The sequence below is a fragment of the Parasteatoda tepidariorum genome, chromosome 1 (assembly GCF_982258835.1).
Source record: "Parasteatoda tepidariorum strain Cologne lab strain chromosome 1, Ptep-v5.0, whole genome shotgun sequence".
NCBI lineage: Eukaryota > Metazoa > Arthropoda > Arachnida > Araneae > Theridiidae > Parasteatoda > Parasteatoda tepidariorum.
Window position 1 is genome coordinate 26,202,136 of NC_141755.1, and position 25,065 is coordinate 26,227,200.

Sequence of the window (25,065 nt, forward strand, 5' to 3'; positions counted from 1 at the left end):
CAAAAGATCTTTTGTACTTCTGAGCAAAAAGTGTAAAAGGGAAAGTTTGTTGTGCGTTACCTTTATTGTTTCTTTGCTTGTCAGGAGGTGAAAAGTTAAGTACTGTGTCACTCAGTTATCAGCCAATAAGCATCGTGACTGTGCAATGAAGGCGAAACTTTGTCTTCTTTGATTTAAAGCATCTCATCTGCACATTTATTTCGAATTCGAATTAAGTTAGTGGTCACTTTCCCTTTGTTCTCCTTCTTTGCTCTGTCGATAACTTTTGTTATGTACTATCACGCTAACAGACCTTTGATCTCCTCTCTCTTCTTTAAAGAGAAGTTTTTCTGAATTGATTTGATTGTGCCGTGAATGATGTACTTATATGGGAAGAAAATATTCCGATTAAAATTTAAGAAATTGTTCTTTTTATTTATTAACCTTGATTTTTTTTAATCGTTTCATTTTTTTTTTGTTTGACTGAACATTGTTTGGATTTGTAAAGATCGTTTTTGAGTCAAGAAATGAAGGAAATCACTTGACTGTTTTCGTTTGAAACTGACAATTTTGATTTTTCGCAAAAAAATAAAAAACAAATTTTTTTTTTTTCCTTTTTGATGATTATTTTGGATTTTTTAATACACTAGTGATATTCATTATAATATAAGTACATTTTATTAAATATAATAATTTGCGAAAGCAACGACCTATAGGGGGCGTTGTTATTTAAGACGAATTCCTGCTAGGAGAACAACAGGATCATCAGTTACACTGGAGATTTCTTCAGTGCAGTATGATAATATTCCTTCTTTATTCTGGCTTATAAAATTTGAAAAAAAAAATTTATGATATTGTTTCCTATGCAAGAGAAAAAAAATAGAATATCTTTTTTTTAGCGAAATAACATCCAAAACACATCGGAAAATATTTGCAAAACACATCGGAAAATATTGAAAATATTTGCATGACGATAAAAAAAATTATTCTAAAAAGTCCTCATATTAAAATAAAAAAAACTTTCATATTGTTTCTCTTTTTTAGTCCTAAAGTTCTAAATCACACGTAGAAAACCAATCTGTAGAGAACTTTCATCAAATTATTAAAAAAATATTTACAAGTAAATATTGTATTATAAAAATCATAACACTTACTTGCATTATAAATCCGGAGAATTCCAAATGAAATGTTCTTCATTTGATAATTTTATTATCAAATAATATACACATAGATTATCCCTTCATTACTTTTAGAAGACTTACCACACAACAAAGTTTTACAATTGTAATATCACGATATGAATTTCAATATGTAACTCAAGAGCAGAATATTTAAATTCTAGTCAAAATTATTCATTCAAAATTTAAAAATGCTTACCAAGAAAACGATAAAAAAATATTAATAATCAACGCGAAGGATACTATTTCAAGTAATTCAGATTATTTTTTATTGTTGTTTTCCGAATTATATAGATTCAGAAATATTTACTATTCCAAATAAAAGAAGAATATTATCTAACTTTTACAGTTCTGCACATTCTGAAATCACATTTACTTATTGGAATGAAATAAGCAATGTTGATTTCACTTAAGTTTGTAATGAATTGAAGAAAACCGTAATACACACATCTGAAACAGAATGCGATCACGAAATTGGAAATTATCAGTTGCAAGTTTGTTGATAACAAAAAGGCAAAAATTATTGAGATATTGTTCTTTAAATGTTGGGCGGGCTCTGTTACAGTAAGTTTTATTAATGTTCTGGGTCGTTTTTTTTCAAGTTCTACCTTTTCCTTACGGAATTGTGCTTATTATTTGCTGCTTAAAAAAGAGCGTCCTACTCTGACAATGATTCTGATAGAACTAAATAAAAACTTAATAAATAAAAGTCTGAAAATATACTACCCACTAGAAGGCGTATTCAAACGTTGTGATAGGGAATTTTAAAAGAAGTTTAAGATGAAAGAGAATTTTAAAAGAAGAAGCAAGATCGAAAAATAAATTATATTAATAATTTTGACGAAATATAAAGTTAAAAATATAGTTTTTTTTGCATTTTAGTAATTATTTAGTCAAATGGTTTTGTTAGAATTTTGAATTCTGTTAATTTATTTGTTTAGAAGGATATGGTTATTATAAACTTTATAAATCAAAATTGAATCAAGTAATTAAAAAGTAAAATAAAATGAAAATACATTAAAAAAAATTTGGAAAGCGAGTGTTATAAAAACATATTTTTATTTTTTAATTTAAATGATTGTAATTTCTCCTTAAAAAGTTGCATGAAGGGGTCAAAACTTTTTTTTTTTTTTAATGAACTATTCATATTTCATTTTTCAGATTGAGGCGCACCATTCCTGAAGCGAGTTTTTAAGAATCAAAAGTCTGAATCTATCGAAGAAATAAAAAGTAATTATGCTCAGAAAATACTGTTTAGTGGCGTATTCTGCTGCATACATTATTACATGCATCATTTAATCAGTATATTTAAGTCTGAATGTCCAGTCTGGAAATTTAAATCATTAGATGTTATTTATCATAGTATTTATTATTTTTTTAGTTTTACTTTATTTATTTTCTTATTAATCAATTAATTCCTTTTTGCTTCTGTACTTGACCTAGTATGTTTGCTTCCGCAAAGGAAGAATATACTGGGAGTAAGAAAAAATAATTTTTTTCAAAAATTGCACTTCAACTTAATTGCACGTAACTTAAATATAGTGATTATTTCTTTAATTAAACATAATTTCTTTTTTACTGAACTTTAACTAATATATTCCACATATTTTGATTAAGATTTTATTATTAACTAGATTAAGATTTTATTATTTATTATTAAGATATTATTATTAACTATTATTATTTCCTTAATTGTTATTTTGTTGTTCCTTAATTGTTACATTCACATATTTTGATTAAGATTTCTAAAATTACTAGGAGGCTTCGCCCCCTGCTCGCTGGCGCTCACCAACCCCCGGAACTGCTTTCGCAGTTCATTTCGGATTGCTTCGCAATCCAATGCTCGCTTTGCTCGCTCATTGGATACGTTCTTAACGTCTAGTTTTCGTATACTTTTTTGAATACTGAAGTTCCGAAAACTTTTCACGGTAGAAAATTCTAAACCTGTACATTTCAATATTAATTTGAAATTGCAAACAGTTCACATATTTTGCTTAATCACACTATTCTAAATTTCAGTTGTTGAGAAAAGTAACTGTTGTAAGTTTTGTTTTAAAGTCCTTCCCACCAGAGGGCTAAAGCCATGTGTTGTAAAACAACATGAAATCTATGTAGTCTGCAACAATATAACAATATGTAGTCTGCCACTGAACGCCGGATGTAAAGCATCGGCTTTGATGAAGATAATTTTGTATTTTTAATTCTCTGAAGGGCGCCACCTTAATAATAAAGAATTTGTAAAATAAATGTATATATTTTTGATTGTTGATGAAGCCCATTATTTTGTATTTTCATCAGCGTTCAGAAGCAGAACAACTATAAGTTTTTTATTTTATCACAAAAATATAAAATGTTTAAAAAACAAAGAAAAAAGTAAGAAAATGAGTATATAGTCATAGAAAAAGTTAAAATTATAATATAGTATTTAGTTAAAGTAAAAACTTTTTGTTTAAGTCACTGCTAACAATTCAAATTTCTCCGAGGCAATTCTAAAGAATATATTAAGGTAGTATTGTTAAGTTGAAACACAATATTTTTAGTTTTGATGTCAACAATACAATTCAATTTTTAAAAAAACGATTGTTTCCATTGTTAAGTTCAATGTCAACAATTCAAATTTTTCTGAGGCAACTCTTAACCTCTAAATATTATTTTTTTTATGTACAAATTTCTAAATGTCAGTAATCAACCACAAAACAACATAAAGTACTCAAATTTAGCATGAAGTTGTAAAATGTAATGAACGAGGGTCATAGCAATAATGTTAGTAGAAGTAAAGTTAGTACTGTAAAATTAAAACAATATTTTTAATCAATGAGCCAAGTTCTTCAAGAAGCAGTTGTAGAAGTAGGTTGTTTATTTAAAACTTTTTATAGATTTTCTTTAAGAACACAATTGTTAATTTGGGCATTTGGCGATACAACACTTTTAGAATTGAAGGATTTGTTATGTCAAGCGCTCAGGTATCATATCAGCGCTCAGGTATCATATATTTTGATCTAGTTGCGCTTCTATGTCATTTTGATTTATGTTGCTAAGTTAACTTTCAAAGAATTCTATGGCTGGCAACAGCATTTTTATTTTTTAAGTTGTTTATTTTTATTTCTTTTAGAATTCGTAATTTTTTTAGCGAAATGTGTTTTTTAACCTAACAGAATTCTTTGCCGACTGTTTTCTCTATGAATGAAGAAAATAAAGTAAATATTTAACTGTTGTGAAAAGAATCTTATTTAGTTGTACAAAGTACTTCAGCCAAAATTTGGGAGCCACGTAAGAGAATTATATATATTAGATCAGAAACACATCATTAAAAGGCAAAATGCTTTGGTGTTTTCAAAACAAAGCAAACGTTGCCACCGGCGGAAAAGAAATACAGTCAAAATTTGGGAGCCACGTAAGAGAATTATATATAATAGATTATTATTTATTATATATGATACATTATTATTATTTCCATAATTGTTATTTATTATTATTATATACTATACATATTATTTATTTTATTTAAGATTAATATAACGTTGTTAATAATAAGATTGTTATATATATTTATTAAAGTAATCATGAAAATGTTGAAAATAATACATTTAAAATATTAGTACATTTTTAAATGTATTATAATAATACATTTAAAATTATTGAGTGTTATAAGCGTAGAAATAATAATTTTTTCGTTTCGGTAGAGAACTTTTTTAAAGTCATTATTTAGCATTATGTACTGCGAAATTTACATTTTCCAAAATCCTTAATTGTTAATAAGTGTTGTATTGATTCTCATAAAAAGATAAATTTATAAATATGTTTTTGCATATCAATATAAATTTGCATAAAGAAACAATAATATTTATTTATATATATTTTGCTACGAATTTCATTTTTGTAATGTGTATTAACAAAGAATATTTTTAAATTCGATTCATCAATATAGTGCAAAATAATCGAGAAGTAAAATTCTTGCATACCTTGAAATCTGTAAAAAAAAAAATTTGTTTTGGTCTATACTTACTACTCAGTTTTGCTTCTGTTTATTGAATTTACATTTTTTTCAATTATTGTATTTACTAAAACCTGAACTAAAACATTTACTTTAATTCAGTAGAATGTCAAAGCGATTGTCAAATTTTCAAAAAAAATTTTAGCAGCAATTTTCTCAATCAGGATGTTTACACTAATTAAAAGTTCCAAAAACCTAATTTTAATTAAAATATTAATTTGAAGAAGCGACTAAAATCTTTAAAAAATGTATAAAAACTTTATCAAAGCTAAAATCCCTTTGATATTTAACCCTAATAACTATATTGCCGTGAAAATTGCTAAGTATTTATAATCTTTGATAAACGATGATTTAGTCACATTACTAGTTTTACATAATCATAAAAACATACTAAGGCCGAAATCTTCTTTTTCATGTTTGGAATTTTCATTCAGAAAAAAAGCTGATCAAGGGAAGATCTAACTCTTGTTTTCCATAATTTGGGGAGAAGACGTGGTTCGTCAATAATCGACCACCTTGAGTGTGGTTCGACCCCTTGACCCAATTCAATCATCGTTGTCTCGCCTGCTGTTCCTGGTATTTCGGTGAAATTTGTTTTCAAAGAGGGTCAAGTTTTGTATGGATGTTTTCACCTTTTTTCACTGAAATTATATGCAACTACTCATATTAGCACTGAATAATTAAGAACAAAGTAGTTTTCCTAACTAGTAGTATTTGGGTTAAGTTAAAAAAGAAAATAAAGGAAGAGCAATTTAAAATTTGGCTTCAGAATAACTTGAATGTTTATCGATGGAATGAATAATTACCAGCAAATCATTTTTCAAAATGAAATATGTGTAAAATAGCATATCTTAGGATATTAATAAATATGGTGAAAATTGAATTTGTTTTAATTTGTTGTGAAACGTTTATAGTAAAAACAGTCTGTTTAAGAATGTATTTAACACTGCAATATTATTTTGATTGGTTGGATACGATCATAATTGAAGACAAGGCCGGGATAGCCAGGTCGGTAGGGCGCTGGGCCCATGTCCGAGAGTTCGTGGGTTCGAAATCCCCCGGCCGAAAACTCCCTGTGCAGTTGGTGACTTATGCACGTTAAAAATCTGTTGAGTCGCAAAGTTCTCAATGTTCCCATAGTAAATCAGTACCTCTGGAGATACTGGATTAGAGACCAATCGTTCCCTGATTCAGGTCAAAATTACGATCTGTGGATGAATGAATGGATGTATGAATGGGCCCGCCTTAAAAACAGGTGCGACGTATGATGTGGCAGAAGTCGAATTCTTGGCCATAGATGGCGTCACTGAAAAACAAGAATCGCACACTCTGCCTTAAATTTGGTCGGTTTCACCAAGCAGGCTTGCTAGTATGGCAAGTGCCATTAGGAACAACAACAAATTATTATCGCAAAAACACTTTATTCTACATCAGTGTAATTCATGCATTACAGATGAAAGAGAGTGGACGTGAGAAAAAAGAAGAAAACAACAATAAACTACATGACAATAATAAATACAAAGCAAAAACAAGAAAATATTAAAAAACAAAAGAAAATCAGTCTCTGCGCGTCAACTACATCATCCAAGTTGCCTCCCAATATCGTTTACAAAGGACAAAGCAGGACACTTATTAAGGACAAGAAGGACACTTTCTTTCAAAGAAAGAAACTTTTCTGAATCATTTTTGTCCATTTCAAAATTCTGTTGGCACAAAATGCACAAAGGACTTCATTGTGAATAGGTATTTGATGAGAAAATCATGTCCGATCACCAGACGAGACGTCGCAAGCATCTGCTTGTAAGATCTGGGATATCATAGATCGAATATCCCTACTCCTTATTCTTAGTCTTTAAAGTAAATTTAAAGTCATAATTTTTTATTTTTGGTATTTTTCAATTATTCTTTTTTATTGTTTATAGTGCATCATTATTATTTAACTGCACACTTTTTTTCTCTTCTCAGCCAGACAGATTATTGTCAGATGTTCCAACATTTACGGGCGGTATCCGTTGCAATGCAATATTGGCCCCCCTTCATAGTAAGCTAAGTAAAATACATGCTTCAAATGTAACATTTATACTATGTTTCTGTAAATACAAAACTAAAGTTTACATTATATGTGTGTTATACACATATATATTATTTTGTGTTTCGCATGGTTTTTGGAATTCACTAAACGTGAGTTTCCTTTTTCTTTTTTTAATGACACTTTCTTGCTTGAACCATGAAAATTCCTGAAAATTCCTGAGCTAGCCAGTTATTGATGAAAGGGTTTATAAAGATTAAGGCAACGGCATAAAGGGGGTTGAGGGTAATGTTGACAGCATTGCGTATTGGTCTTCCTTGTTCTCCAATCAAAGTAATACCCAATGCTGTAGGCTTTAACTCGCCACCTGAGATAAAATCCTGGATCTACACAATACTCAGTACCTTATGCACTATGGCATTGCAACTCTTACTTGGACCATATCGATACATAATCATTTTTTAAAATTTTATAATTAAAATGGAGCCACAAATAAATTTATAAAATTTCGTTTTCGCTTTAGGAACTCTAACGTTCAGAAAGGCGCACATAACGTCAAAAAGTAATTTTTTGACATGGCTCACTTATTAAAAGTGAAAAAAAAAACAATAATGCAGTGCAAAACATTATATCCAGTAGCTACTGCTTTCAAAAACCAACTGGTCAACAGATGTTACTAAAATCTGCCGATCAAAGATTTTACCTTCAAACAAAATGCGCAAACGGCTTGATTTTCGAGCTTTAAGGAATAATGTAAGGATTTTTAAATCTTAAGCTTTTCTATATTATTTTTCGAAAAATTTTGATCTAAATAACTGCGGGAAAAACCCTTAGTTAAAAATTCAAACCGAACCCGATTCATCAGTATGCTTGAATAACTCAGAACCTTTTTGTCCATGATTGAAATGACCTTTTTATTCTTTAAAGTTACCAAAATAGGAAGCTCTCATCTAACTGTCTTTCACATGACGATACATTACCTTTATTTTTTTCATTCTCTGTTGCCGATACATTTGTCACTTTCTTCAGTGCCATACGTCACGGCCGTGAAATGAGGCCAAGGTATCGGCATTTCACCCCAATATCCATTTTTTAAAAATTCTAATTAATGTTTATAGGTTCCACTATACTCGAAAAGTATCAGATTCAAACCCCTCTGGCAACTCAATATATTCTCCCCTAGATACATCCATCTAGACAGCTTGACTTGCTTACGAAGGAAAACAGGAATTTTAAAATTCTTAAAAAATGTATAGGCTTTGACAAGCACGTGATTTTTTGTACGTAATTTTTTTCCTCCCGTTTTTTTTCTTCTTTTTCTTTTAACGCACTTGCGATAAAAGGACGACTAAGACTAAAGCGTCTTAGAAAAGAGTTATTGTTTTTTTCTAAGTAGACTCTCGATTTATTTTCATTATCTAAAGTTGTAAGTGACAAATAAACTAATAAATCCTATAGTAAAAAAATTGATATATTTTTCTAATTCACATAATTATAAATTTCAGGGTTTGGTGATGTAACAGTTTTAAATCTTATAATCTAACGTAATCTAATAAAATGGGTTCTTACGTGTTGTCCCATTGCCAACTTCACACCAAACTCATTTCGGTATCTTTTAAATTTATTTTAATGAAGTAATTAACTATAAAAATACTTTAAGAATGCAAATGTAGCTAATTGAAAAAATTGAAATGCAAAAAAAATGAATTAATATTAAAATTTCAACCGCTTCCAAATTTATTTTCAGATTTGATAAATCTGATCGACGGGATACTACGTTAAGTACCAAAAAAATGGTCCATTGAAAAGGTACAAACTAATAAGGGTAGTTAAAATATAAAATCATCGAGATATTTATGTAAACTGTGTACTTTTATTTCTCATCTTTGAAAAACTTTGAAAGCAGTTTGTTTTAACTTTACGTTGCCAACAGGAGAAAAAGATAATCATTTTTGTTACATTATACGCATTAGTGTTTCATGTAATAAAGATGGGTACTATGTTTTGTATAATGCTTGTATTTTACTGCATATGCGAGCAATATGCATGAGTTCAAACTTAACTAAGGCAATGACTCAAAAATATTCATTAGTTCAATAATTACGATTTTGAGCAACTAGGATTTTGCATCTTCAAAAAAATAAAAAACGGAAGAGCAGTAAAAACAGTAATTCTGACTTGAGTTCTAGAAACTGTAAGTAATAATTTGATTTTGAGCTTTTAAACCTTAACTGATGACTGCGAGAAAAGAAAGATGTAGAAATGAAAAGCATGAAATTTAAAAATTATTTTTAACTGCGGAAGCTGTTTAATTGTATAACACAGTTGACTTAAATAATTCTTTTCTTCGGTTCTTTCTTTCTACAGAGGTATATTTTATTTTCGTGCCGGAAAACTCAGGAATATTTGAACATTTTTTTCAATTAGAGCCTTTAAAAGAACATATGATGATTTTTTTTACAAAAAATCCTATTATTTTCTTGCTGTTAGTGTCAGAGTTGTGATCAAATGTTTATGGTTTTGCACGGGTGAGGAATTTTGACTGTCTGCATTTTACGATTAAATCATAAAGCACAATCTAAGCAAAACTAATTATTTTCTAAAATTTTTTGAAAACTATTTTAGGCTTTTTCAAAGGAGCAGAATTGCATGATTTTATTCCTTATTTAAAGGTATTTATCAAGATGTCGATGTGAAATCGTGAATAATGCCGTTATAGCCTGCTCAGTTTTGAATATATGACATTCAATTTTCCATTGAAGCATTTTTTATTGAATGAGTAACCATGTTTTTAATTTACACTTTAAGTATATTAAAACTTCGTACTAATTTTGTTTGAGAGGGCAGTAAAGAAACAATACCTATACACATTTTAGAAGTTACTTTGGTGTCGTAAATTTTAATTTGACATTTTAATGAATCTAGAGAATAAATATGCTCTTTCTTACTATACTGTTTTTAAAATCACATAAACTTAGGCTTATTTAGCTAACATTATATTTGATGTTTACAAATATTTAAATTTTACCAAATTTATTTCTATTGCCAAGAAAATTACTAGTTCGTTGTAATAGTAATCATATCTAATTTAAAAATGCGTAAGTAATAAAATAAATGTAATAATTTATATGCATTAAACATTATTTCAACTTTTAAATAACGTAACTTTATTTAAATGTATGTTAAAAATATAATAAGCACGATTTTTGTTTGAGAAAAATAAATCTATGTTTGACCTTCCATTGCTACTTTATTTGACATTCTATAGCGATGTTCACGATTTTGTTCCAAAAATAAAATTTAGTTAAAATTATAGTATTTTTAATCAACATATTCTTCCCGTTTTATTTTTAGTGTAATACAGTTTATTTAAATTGCTATTAATTAAAATGAGCCAAATTTTGAAATTAATGCAAATAATATATAAAAGAATGACAAATTTTTTCTGCTTTCTCCTTCTTAAAAATAGTTAATAGATAAAAACTACTTATTTCCTTCTAAATACCTTTAAATGTTTACGAATACTTGAGCTCAGTATGGATATTTCCATGGATCTAGTTCTATTAAAGTGAATGTCTTAGTTGCAAAAAACAATCTTAGAAGAAAAAATTGGCCAATATGAACAGACTTTTTGTCCACGAATATATTAAGAATATATTCATGGGTAATGCTATAATAAACATTTTGCAATTGTCGAAATTTTGAAACAATCTTCCTAGATTATCATCAGACTTCCAGAATTTTTTATACTGCAATAATTTATTTAATTAATAATTATAAAATGATTGATTTCTCATACTACAGTATAATTACTGATTAATCATTTCCAAACTTTTACTAAATAAGATTTCTTTTTTCTAGAAACTTAATTTATAAAAAAAAAATCACATTGAATCATTAAATCATCTTTATTGATTTATTACTTTTATATTTCTTAATACCATAAATAAGTCTCAAATAATAAATTGAAAGCTTAAGATTGAAAAAATGAGGCGTTAAGTTGTGAGGATTTTAGTACCAAGGTAAGTAGCATTTATCTAAAATTGTTTAGTAATGTATAGGTCGGTGTCTTACAATTTCATAGATATTACACTAAGTAACAACACTATATATGAACAACTATTTGAAAGTTTAACTTTTTATAAAATTGCTCTTAGCCATTCATTTAATTTAGAATAAAAAAAAACTATTATATTTTTCATGGTAGATCTATCTAACTTCTAGATACTTATCTATGTAAAAAAAGACGAATTTGTTTGCAAATCGCGATTTACCACCCATATGCATTACTTTTAACACAATTCACGTTGTTACTAAAACAAATAACACATAGTTTCAAATTGAAAAAGCATAATATTTCTTTTACTGTTAAATCACATGATTTTAGGGCGATAATAATGGTCATTATTGTTTCCCGATTTGTAGTCAAGAGGTTTGAAGAATTCCCACTTGGCAATCAATAACTACGCAAATACGTTTTATTTCTGTAACATAAATCTCGATATTGTAAAAATTAAAAAAAAATCATGACTTGTCATTATATTTCCCCAAAAACTGAAATTCCTATCTTCATATATAAATCCAATTCCTGAAAACTTATCTATGCAAAAAAAAAAAAATGTTTACACATTGTTGTTCACTTTCCATTATTCATTTCTCTTAAGAAGACACTTTGTTATTTACGTTGCCTACTACAACAAATAAAACATAATTTAAAAACAAAAAGAGCGTGCCATCTTCTTGGTTGCGATAAATCACAAAGTCCATGGCTTAAGGGTGTGAATAATGCTTAACCTAAGAATCAACTTCATGTCCTACTGACCGATCCCTTTCACTGCAGCCATCCATGAAATATCCCTGCTTATTAATAATGCTGGATTCCAACAAGCGGCTAAAGGTGAGGTGGATAGCACGAAAGCGAAATTTAATGAATTGATATACACGTCTTCCTTTTACGTTATACATTAATAGGTATATCAAAGTTTGTCAGTAAACGCAGACTTTTAGTTCTGCTCATTTATCTAGTCCAGGACGTGGGAAAGAAAATTTTCATTAAGGTGAATTACTCGTGAGTAACGATTTATTTACGAAATTAAAGTTGTAACAAGATATTAGGAGAACGTGAATTAATTAATTAATGAGATCAAATGTTTCTGAAATAGCAATTAATCTAAAGTTGCGGTAATGTACTCTAGAATAAAAAATGAGAAGATTATTAATTTTTAAAAGTCCCTGAGGAGGAAATATTTGCTTAAAGGATGTGCTCTTATTCATTGTTGTTATTGTTTGTAAATAACCAGTGATAAATAAGGGTAATTGATATATGGCTTTTGTTTACGATTATACCTTATGAATTAAACATTATAGAAACTATGAATTTTCATTTATTGAAGCGTTTGAAATGTTTCGTTAGAGTGGAAAACATTTGTTTTAAGAAATTAGCTTAACTATATTTATTTATTTTTTCATGTAAAAACTAAATAATTGTGGTTTTACACGGACAAAAACTTACAGAGATTGCTTATAACAGATTAGAAAACTTATGCTGAATTAGAAAATTTTCCATTTCAGAACGAACTTTTTCTATTTAAATACTGTCAAATATATGCTTTTTATTTCGAATATTCTTCAAATAAATTCATTTCCAATTTATAATAAAATCGTATGCAATAATTAATTTTTTGGTACAATACAAACTTTTAAAATTCTAATGCATTCATTAGTTACTTGTTCGACTGTCTAAAGAAATCTTGAATCATTTAAGTCATTTTATAGTTGCAATTAAATTCTTATAAATTGCATTTTTTTTAGAGTTGAAGCAAAACTTTGCAAGAAAACACCTTATAATCGAATGATTACAAAACTAGCACGTAAAGGATTCCATAATATATAGCTTGTATAATTTTATGTTTGCACAATTGAAAAGTAAGAACTATGGTTTATGGTTGTAAATAAACAAAATGTATGTGAAAATTGGGAAAGGACGTTAAATACTCTTTTATTGTCTACATGCAAATTTATGCTTTATATATTATTCTTTGTATACAAATTTTATGCGTTATCCAGTAGAAGGAAAAATACAATACTTAAGCAGTCTATTTTTCAGTCTGCTACAGAATTATAAATGAAATAAATAATAAAAATTTAAATAATTTTGTTTATAATTACGTATTAATATCTATGTAAGTCCAGCACAATCTATATAACTATCCGCTCTATTAATATTCATGTACACTAGAAAAAATTCCAGATCAAATACGGAAGAAAGTACAGATAACTTAGTTGCAACATCCGCAAAATCCATTTTACTGTAATTTTAACAGTAATATTTAATAGCACTCAGGATGCCGGTACTTTTTACTGTGAAATTATTTTTACGAAACGTGTAACGGGACAAAAAAATCTGATTTTACAGTACTAATTATATAAAATCACTGAATCTCTCCAATTAAATATTACCGTTAAAATTACGGTAAAATAGTTTACGGTAAAATGGATTTTGTGGACGGTGTAACAAAATTACCTGTACTATTTGCCGTATTTCATCCGGGATTTTTTTTAGTGTACATGAATATTAATAGAACAGATAGTTATATAGATTGCGCTGGACTTACATAGAATGAAAAATACAATACTTAAGCAGTTCATTTTTCAGTCTGCTACATAATTTTGAATGAAATAAATAATGAAAATTAATATAATTTTGTTTATAAATACGTATAAATGTCTATGTAAGTTCATAGATATTTATACGTAACTTTTACACAGACTACGTAGCTCTAACTTTTATACCGGTACTTTTTATTTAATAAAAAGTACCGGCCCCCTGAGTGCTGATACTTTTTACCATTATTTCTTAATGTGTACTTTAAAACATTTTTTACATTAAAGTAAAGAAAATAAAAATATGTCCGTGATTTTACAACTTAATGCTCCTATTTTGAAATAGAAAAAAAAAGGGGGGAGCATGAAATAAAACTGTTCGCAAATTAACTATAACCTTAAAGGAGCTTCACGTATCGTAAATATCAATTTTCTCTCCCTCGCAACATCGCATAACGACATCAGGTTATCGCCCTACAAGACTTTTTTAAATCATCCGAGATCTTGGCAATGAAAAAGCAAAGAAGTTAATCTGATTGTGAATTGTATGCATGGGAGATACGTGATCTAGAGCATTAATGCGCCATTTGAGAATTCTTCGCTATCGTTTTGCGAAACTAAACAGGCGTATTCTTTGAGAAAGCACACTCTAAGAATTTCCGAGAGCTTTCTCAGAGACCAGAACGGATACTAGGAATTTACAACGAAAATTAAGCTCGTAAATTCAAGAAGCCAGTCACGAACTATACAGAATTCGTTTTGCTGCCTACCATCCACAGTGGTATTTCACAGCGTAGGAAAAGGACATAATTTCTGAAGAAGTAAAGAAAAAAAAAAGAACGCTATGGGAATCTTCTTGTTCCAAAGACAAAACCTGTTTTGTGAAATACTTGCGGTTTCGTCAGGTTTAATCTGAGCTCTGACTCTAGATGGGATTAGGCGTAATTTCCGATTTCAAAGCGATGTGGACTCTTGGGATTTCTTTAAATGAAAACGAAAATAAAATCATTAAATTCCGAAGAGAATTAATGTCAAATGGAAACCAGGCGTAAATTTTTTTTCAAGGAAAAGTTTCGTGTTGAGAAGTTTGCCAGTAGATCTTAGCATATTTTCAACCTTTATTTACTTAAATTAGTTCTTAAAAAAATAGAATAAGTAGCTTTTCTAAAAGAAAACTTATTTTTATTTAATAAAAACTTTAATACAAAATGATATATAATACAGTATACTCTCTATATTTCAAACTTCTATTTCTCGGTAACCTTGTTACGTCAAAAAAATATTTTCCCTCTTCGCATTACATATCCATCCAATATTAATTTGAATTCCTAGGTCGAAGAGTTTTTTCTCAAAGTCTCGTTATGTCGACTATTTCGCGAAATAGAAAATGAATTTTTTTGAAAAATCACAATGAAAGTTTATTGGAAATCAAATATTTTCTATTTAATGCAGAATTATTTTTGTCTTACATTTAAAAATAAAACTATCATTGCTGTATTTAGACTTGTAGTAAACTATCATTACATACATAATTATTAATAGTTATTCTTACGTTTCATGACTCTACTTTCAGGAGAATTACTTTAGAATATATTTTTTCTACTTTTTGGAAAAAGTTTCTCTCGAAAACTCGCTACCTCGATTTTTTTCTAACGTCCCTTTAACTTTGAGATATCAAGAGTATATTTTATTTGAAATTAAAGACTTAACACTAATTTCACCTCGCTATTAAAAGAAAAAAAAACTACATAATAGGTGCAATTTTGCTTTATAAATGAAAAATGTCCGAATAGATTTTTTGTCATGGGCTATTTTTCAGCGAAAAAAAATCAGTTTCTACTAATATTTACAGAACTTTTATATACATGTTCAAAACAATAGTAGTGCTATTAAATAATGAAAAATATCAATGCCTGATTTCTACAATTCTGAACCTCAGGTGATACAAAAAATTAACTATTGTATTAGTCATAAATATGATTTGTATACGTGCATCTAAGCCTGAAATATCTTAGTATTAAATGTATAATACAGAAAATTGTATTCACGTGCCTTATAAAATTTGTTGTAAATTAAAATTTCTAACTGTCCCTCCTTCGATCACAAAAAAAAATTAAATTTTGTAGGATAGCCCCAATTAAGAAAATTTACTAACCCAGATTTGAGTTACAAGGAGAGGAATACCGTGAAAACCACCCACGGTTAGCTTGACGGCAAGGGAATTCCAACCCATCTTTCTATCATTATGGATATTTTACGTCAGCATTGTGGTCGGTGCGATTGTTCGGTCGGTGCGATTGTTCGGTCGGTGCAAAATTCGTATCTACCAGCCACCCCTGGGACTTGAATCTGGGTTATCTCTTGGGGAGGGAGGCGAATGCCCTATACCCAGAGCCATCACGGTGAATCTTAAAATTTTTATCTATGTTTGATTTTTCAGCAGTAGTTCTCTACCAATAGACAGTGAACACATTAAAAAGTTAATTAAGGATTCGCCCTATCAACAATATAGATGAAAGCAACAGGTTCCGAATTAAGGTGGCCCAACTGTCCATCGATAGTTGCTTGATAGCCCACAACATGAAAAAAATGAAGTATTTATCCTTTTAATGTACCTTCATTTTTATTATCTCAAAATAAAAATCTCACATATAAAATTTCTAAGCTCTAGTTTAAGAGTAATCTACATTCGCCGTGAATTGACTAGTTCGTCATGCTTTGACTAATTCACCATGCTTGATATCCACATGCTTAACTTAAACCTCTGCATATAATACTGGTCATCCATATTGAATGTAATGCGTAACTACCACTACAATTAATAAAATCCTATTCGCTAGAATATAAGACATGTTAACTTGATTCTATCAGGAGGTACCTGCAGATAGCTGACGGTTGACATTGTCAGCCACAAATTGACTAGAAGACAAGGACATTCTATAGTATGAGTGGCAGAAAGTAAAGTCCGTTATCAAATTTAAATGTAAACTTATTTGTTTGCAATTGTTTCACTTCGTATAGTTTCTTTGATTGCTCTCACTTTATAGATCAGTGCTGGCTTGGGAAATAAGACGAGACCCAGGATCGAATTCTGAAGATTGGTGGTTCTCTACTCTCAATCTGTACTGTTTTCTACTCTCAATCATCAGAGTGAGTAGGCAAAATATCATGTTATTTATGATACTTGGTCAAACCCAGATCTCAACCATTGGCTTTTTCGCGATTTAAATCAGGAAGTAGCGTCTTCGTTCAACAAGTGAGCACCGCAAGTGTAAACGTAAATCTTGGCTCAGAAACACATGGATAGATGGCATGGAGGGCACCTCCTCAATTTATGCGTAGATTTCGAGAAGAAGGCAAATTTCTCCAAATCCCTGTGACATGACTTTCGATTCTCTGACTTAATGAGCATGTATATCGAATGTTCTTAATGTTCTCAAATGCTACTCGCAAAAATCATTAAAATCTCCTTTATGAAAGAGTTAAAATTAAATAAATGGACCCCAAAAAATTCTGTGAGTCATGTCTTCACAAACACACTTAAAGCCATAAAGATATGTCAAAAAAAGACGAAAATGAGGAACTTTTAAACTTTTAACACTCATTTACTGAAATTCACTAAATTATCTCTTGGCCGGGTTCTTCCAGTAAGCTCTTGAAATATCCATTACATTTTTTTTAATATTTATCATTTATCATTTTTATGATTATATAATGAAAAACAATTAAAAAAAATATTGAGCTTAAAAGTAAACAGAAATAAATGTCTTGAACAAACAATAAATGATATAAAGATTTTAATACCAATCTTTAAATTTGAATAAAAGTAATTCTTTTCACAATAATTCAATATCACGACCATTCAACAATACGTTACAAACTTACAAGAAAGTAGGTCAAATTAAAATTGAAACAACACATTTTAAATTATGAAATAAAGAACAACAAAACAAAATTTTAACCATTTTCCCCACGTTTTGTTATCAATGAACAAAACTAGATTTCTTAAGATTCCAGATTATACTCGCTTATCAATTATAAGAAATTGGATATTCTTATAATCAACGTCATGGCTCAGATATAAAATTACATGCTTTTAGCCAAGGTGCTAAAATGCACGACCAACAGCTCTACGTGCAATTTAAAACTCATCACCCACGATTCCTATCTTGCTACTCTATCATCATCAATTATAATATTAGCATGCATGACAACTGTTCACTCGAATTCGAGCAAAGAAAGAACTATTTAGGTTAATAAGGAATATTCTGGGAACGGCTAAACAATTAAATATTGGAATGGGAAAGGTTTATTGAAAAAGTTGCTTATCGAAAGAAAAATTGAAGCTATTGATATTGGTAGCAAGGAAATCTGAAAATTACTAAAAAATACGATTTTAAATAAGTTTTCAAGTAATGGAATAAGTAAATAATTTGTTATTGGAACTAGAAAAAAAAATTAGATAACTTTCATTTTTGTTGTTTGATTATCAGTGCCTAAATTATTGCGTCATAGTTAATAATACTTCTTATATATTAGTTTCGCAACAATTTCATTCAAAACATGAGAAAATAAAGCTTTTCTTTTGTGTTTGTTGATTTATGCTTTTAAAAATGTTTGTTTCTTTTTAGCATTCACAAAGTAAACAATAGAAAACTAATAAATTTTGCTGCAGTAACTTTGATTCGTCTAATAGAGAGAGGAGAAGGGCGAGATAGCCTGGCTGGTAGGGCACTGAGTCCATGTCCAAGAGGTCGTTTGTTCGCTCCCGCCTGCCGAAGGCGGAAGAAGTGTAGAAAATGGTGACTGATGGACGTTAAATCTGTTGAGCCTCTTAGTTCTCCATGTTCCTATAAAAAATTATACCTCTGGGGGTACTGATCCAAGAGTTTCCTTGTCTTCAAGATTGGTTCAAAATTACATGGCTGCGGAGCTGAATATCAGTAGTCGTGAACCCGAAATTAGGTTGGCTGTTCAACGACGGTTAAAAGGGAAAATGGAGACATGAGAGAATAATTAGAGTAATATAAGGAAAGAAAATAGGTATAATTTTTTTTGCCTATAATATTTGCATTGATAAATTCCATAATGTCGGTGTCAATTGCATTTATGAATTTAAAATGACCTAAATTTAGTCAAGTAACTAGAAGCTCAACTTATATTTATAAAAATTTTTTTTTTAATTTTCATATATTCTGATAAGCCGACCAGTCTGTGTAGGGGGCAGGGAACTGTCCTTGCATCAGAAAGGTTCTGGGTTCGAATCCCGGGCAAGGCATGGATGTTTCTTTCCCTCTATCTGTGTTCTATGTCCTTTCTCCTTTGTGTGTGAATGTGTGAATGTGTGAATGTGACCCGCCCTATAAACGGGTTGTGGTAGTGTGACGTGGGCGACGCTGTTCCACCGCCGTGGCTTCGCCACAGGAGCCCACTGGGTAACGAAAAGAGAATTAGCAGTTCTGGCACTTTCTGTGGCCAATGGACAATAGCTCCAAGTGCCCGCCATTAAAACAAAAAAAATATATATATATATTCTGATAAGATTAACTTTAGAATTTTTGTACATGTTTAAGCGAGGTATGTATTTTTATTTTAAATTATTATGCACGTGTAATCGAAGAAAACTTCAGTAATAATTGAATACTTGCAACTCTAATCCGATGCAAATACTGACCACGAAAGTTTGTTTTAAATGATTAAAACATTTTCTTTTTATCTGGCGCGGAGTATGGAAAATGAAAATAAAATAACTAGTATGAACTAGAGTAAAGCGCTATTCTTTCTATAAACCTATTTTTTATAGTATATAATTTAATAAAATGAATTATAACTGCTTCGTAAGTGAAATGACGTAAGAAATTTTGAGATTAGAATAAGTATCCATCAGAAATTGTTTTTCATTATATGTTCTGAAACAGTTGTTTAAAAAAAGTAATCGATATGACTTTGCAAGAGGCGCCGACGTGAAGTTACTGGAAAGAGTCTAAAACACTTTTCCAGAAACATGCGATATTGCCATAAGCAATTGAGCCAGCTGGTCGTCAAATGCAGCTAATGATAAACACACATATAAATAAACAGCTAACTATTTGTATGTTTATTATTAGCTGTATTTTGCCATTTGCATTGCATTGTTTACAATAAAAAAAATATTATATTGTTTACAATAAGAAAACATTTGCCTTGAAAATTTAAAATGTGAATTTTCTTTTTATTTAAAATAAATACTACAGACAGGAATAAATGCACGAGGAAAAAATTATAAAATTATCGTATAGTAAAGATATTTCTGATAAAAAGAAATGATTCTGGTTAGCAAAACCAAAATATGTGGTACCTAAATCATTCATTTGAATATTTTCCAGCTCATATTGTAATTCGGGTTTGCAAAATTATAGTTCTTATTATCACATATTTAGTAAAAAATTCTTCCGTATTTTTTACTAAATGTGAAAAGTAAATAAATAAGCAGTTTTTATTTGATACTCTAAGATATGATGATAAAATTAACAAATTTTACTACATAAAAACCTTATTTAATTGTTAGTTTTGCTAAAACCATTACCAAAAGGCTTCGTAAAATTTACCGAGGTTTTTGGTGTTCCGTAGAGCCAGAAACACGATAAATAATTTCTTATTCTGGTAGTTTCGAGCGTACTTTTTTTCTCAATGTACAATTTCGTCAAGCAACAAATAATCAATTTGTTTTCTAGTTATTCTTTAAATCCTTTTTTTCCTGCTCATTTTTCTAACCGTTATGATGCATACTACATTTTTATACTATGATACATATTTATTTGTTTAAATTTATTTTCTTAAAATTTACATTTTAGAGGACCCATTTAAAAAGCAAATCTCAGTGTCTTTTCTTAAATTGATTAAAGAACAAATCTCATCTTTTGATTCGAGCATTCTCTTAAAGCACAGTAGCAATCTTTATTTATTTTTAGTCTTAAATACAAACAATTGTATTATTATTTTTATCAAAACAATATTGCATTTTAATCAAAATCTAGTTTCCATAGAATCAATAGCAAAATTGTTTATTATCTTTACAAAGGATTTAGGAAGAAAGTATAATCAAGTACAAACAGTATGCAACAAGTTTTTAGGATTTATCTCTATTGTTTAGTGAAGAATATCGTAAATAAGTATTTTGTTTCTACAAGAGTAATTATCACCGGCTCATGTATAGTCATTAAAAACTTGATTGTTAGGCTTTTCAAATCAAAAGTTACAAAAATGATTAAATATAATAAAGTGATTAAACTAATTGCCTGGATTCATTTCAGTTTTAAAATTTTTATGTCTTAATAAAATAAAGGTATGTTTAAGAAAGCAACAAATAATTGTTTAAATAATTGTTTCTAATTTATTTAAACTCATCTAAATTTTAAACATTCAATCTGTAATGGGCTTCAAAACATTCTCTGAGAAATGTTGATCCATAATATTTCCCACTGTGCACCCAAATATTGAACCATAATTTCATGAAAATTGACTACGATCTTAAAGTGTTAATTAAAACATGTGAGAATTTAAGTTAAAATTTAGAATTACGTAATTAATGTGAAGAAATACTGTAATATTGTTAAATTTTAGCACAAAAATAAGAAGCCTGCATATCTTAATAATATAAAAAAAAATAAAAAATATCAGGAAACACTAAAGAGTATAGGACACCTAGGAAATTTTTTTGATATTTTGAAATAGTGACTTTCAAGCTATAATATTATTTTTAAAATCAAATCATTACCATAAGGGATTCACAATTCTTTTTTTAAAACTAAAAGCATGATTTCGATATCAAAGCTTTGGTATATATGTCCTAACAGCTAGCATATTAGTAACGCTTAAAACTATCCAAATGATTGTATCATTCATATTTATTTAAAATATGATATGTGTAACTTATTTTTAATAACATATAACTTTTTTCAACATAATAATCGGATTTATAATTATGCTTTAAATACAGCAAGAATCATTATATGTATCTACGTTTTTCAACAATTAAGACAGTAAGTATTATAAATTATGCGAAATTCGTTAAGCAGACATTTATAACGCTTCTTTATAGCAATAGTAACTATAGTGACATTTTAGTATTAATATGACCCTTTATGTAATTAATGTTCATGAAATTTTCTTAAACTTTGTTATACTTGTTTTGTGAAACCTACGAGCTGAAGTTAGCATTAGTGGTAATTTTAAAAGCATATTCGCAAGCTAAGATTTTATTATTTGTTTTACCAAATGATATCTTCATATGTGGTGTATAGTAAAAGAGTAACAAAAAGTGAATAAAGAATTATGAAGAATAACTGATTAAATATATACAAAAAGAATCTATAGTTAAGTGAATAAATGAAAGACATGAGAAGAAAACAAAGAAAGAACGGAAGTATAATAAGGGAACTCTGAATCATAGATTTGACATGTAAGTAAATTACATTCTCAGTTAATAGGCGTATAAGAAGTCAATATAAGAAGTCAATATATTTGCCAATTAATTAATCAGAGAATAGTGAAGAAATGTATAAAAATGTAAATGGATAACATTATCTACATAGTTTGTGGTACGGAAATCAAAGATCACAATTTTTATTTATTTAACTAATTAATTAGTTAATTTAGTCCATTTAAACACTTATTATTTTCAAAACAAATTCTAATCAATAATGATATGAATAGATATATAGATATGTATTTCTGTATTTAGTGATAGGTATAGAGCTACAACAAGTTTACTTAAATGCTATTTCTCTCAAATGTTTACTATGAAGGGTATTATAAATCGGCTATGTCAACCTTCATCTATCAAAAGGTACCTCGAGATAGAAATAAGTCAACATGTCTTATATACTAGTGCAGGGGTGGCGAACCTTTACACACCAACGTGCCATTTTTTCAAAAAAATTGTTTAATGAGGTCATAGACGTGCCCTCAAATAATTTTGACTCCGTGATTATTGGGAAAATAATAATACTAAATACTATCAACTCAAAACTCTTTATTTTCATGAAAAATAAGTACATTGTGCCATGTCTCAGTTATACGCGTAAAGTAACATCAGTGTGACTTCTGTTGTTGCAGATTATATGACAAATAATTTATATTAGGTTGTAAGATGTTAGTTTAAGCAGGACTGTTAATTTTTTTTTACTAGTTATTTACTGTTAGCCTGTTTTTTATGGTTATTAATTGTTTTTTTAGCATTAATTGTTAATTTTTCTATTAATAATTGTTTATTATTTTTTTTTTATTTTTGTGAATTTTAATTTAATTGTTACATATGCTTCATAGTGTAATAACATTTGTGTATTAACAATTCATAGTGTAATTACAATTGTGATCGGTGACGAGCCCAAAATATTGTGTCTCGTGCCATTGGTTCGCCATCCCTGTACTAGTGAATTGGTATTTAATATTTGTTGTGGCAGTTACGCCACATTACTCCCCTTCCAGAATTTTATCTGAAATAGAATTCGATGAACGAATACCACTAGTTGACACATGCTGTTTATATATTTATATAAATTTTTGCTCATTATATATATTTTTTTAATGCATTTCTCTCATTATGATTTTTTTTCTTTGTAGCATTTCGCTTATTGTTATTTTTTCTTCATTATAGCATTTCACTCATTTTTTTTTTTGTTTATAGCATTTTGCTCAGTAATTAATTTTTTTTCCTTTTCAATATTGTTTATTGACCGGGGAGACTTTATTTACTTCACCGGATTTTTTTTGAGTATACATATTAAGCAAATCAATTATTTAATGTGTAACATCCATCGATGTTGGCAAGTTCATACCACGTCCAGGTCACCAATGAAGGGAATTATAAATCGATTATGTCAACCTTCATCTATCAAAAGGTACCTCGTGATAGAATCAAGTTAACATGTCTTATATACTAGTGAATTGGTATTTAATTTTCGTAATGGTAGTTGCGCCACAGCAATAACTGTAGGAAACTTAACTGACAAAAGTAAGCTAAATTCTGTGTTATTTCCCAGGAATAGAGAACCTGTAAATGAGAAATATTTTGCAATATTTAACATTTTCCAAAATTTATTACATTTATAACAAAAACAGATCAATAGAAGTGTTTGGGCATGCATTTCAAAGGTGTTTATAATCATATTTGAAATATATTATTTATCTAAGCATTATAAATAGAATTATTTACATAATTCGTGATGCGGATATCAAATATCATAAATTTTATTTATTTAATTTATTGATTTTTTTTCTGTTTAAGCAATTATTGTTCATAAATAAAATTCTAATAAATAATTTAATAAGTAAAAACGTATTTTTTCTTTGCTGATAGATATAGTATCCAACAAGTCCAAAAAATTTTATTATTCCTCCCAAGCATGCCTACATATCTCAGTATTGAAACGTAGGAAACGTAAATTACAAAAGTAGTATGAAATATGTGTAATTTCACAAGAATTAAGAACCTTTAAATGAGAATAATTCTGAACTTTTTATAAAAATTCAAAAGTTATTACAGAAACAGATAACTAGATGTGTTTGAGAATGCATTTCAAAGGTGCTTAAAATCATATTTTAAGACTATTATTTTTCTAAACATTCTAAATGTACTGAACTAGGGAGTAATTATATCTCACTGAATTGTAGAGAAATTATAGTTCATTACACATTATACATCGCTTCAAATTCTTACTGTATCTGCAACTAATTCTTGTATCTGAAAAAAATCTCGAAAATATATTTATCCTGTTACAGTTGGTAAATTATAATAGATTTTTACTTAAAGAAATATTCAATTCTAAGAAAAACGGAATCAGCCTATACAATTAAGTACATTTGATACAGTTCAAATTTAAAAATAATTATAGATAACTTGAATCACTCAGAAATGTCATTCTTATTAAATAACATATTTTGAACTGAAAAAAGATCTCAAGGTCTAACTGATGAAGATCTTCTGTTTTTCCAACAAAGGATATAAAAACTTTAATTCGTCTACAGCAGCAACAAAATGTAATAAAGGGGGAGAAAATTACCTATTTGAAGGTCTTCTTTCACAGTTATTCCATAATAAATTACAACGGGAACAATTTTCCACTGAACTTTAACCTCAAGATGGCTTGCTCGCCTTGAGATCTGAAAGAAGACTTGCTCATCGCTTAAAGCTTTTTGTTTTTGAAACTCTTTGTTTAGATTGTCAATATTAGATAAACAGATTATTTTTTCATAGATTTATAAAATAAATTCAACTCGTCAGTTTAATCAGGTTTTCTGAC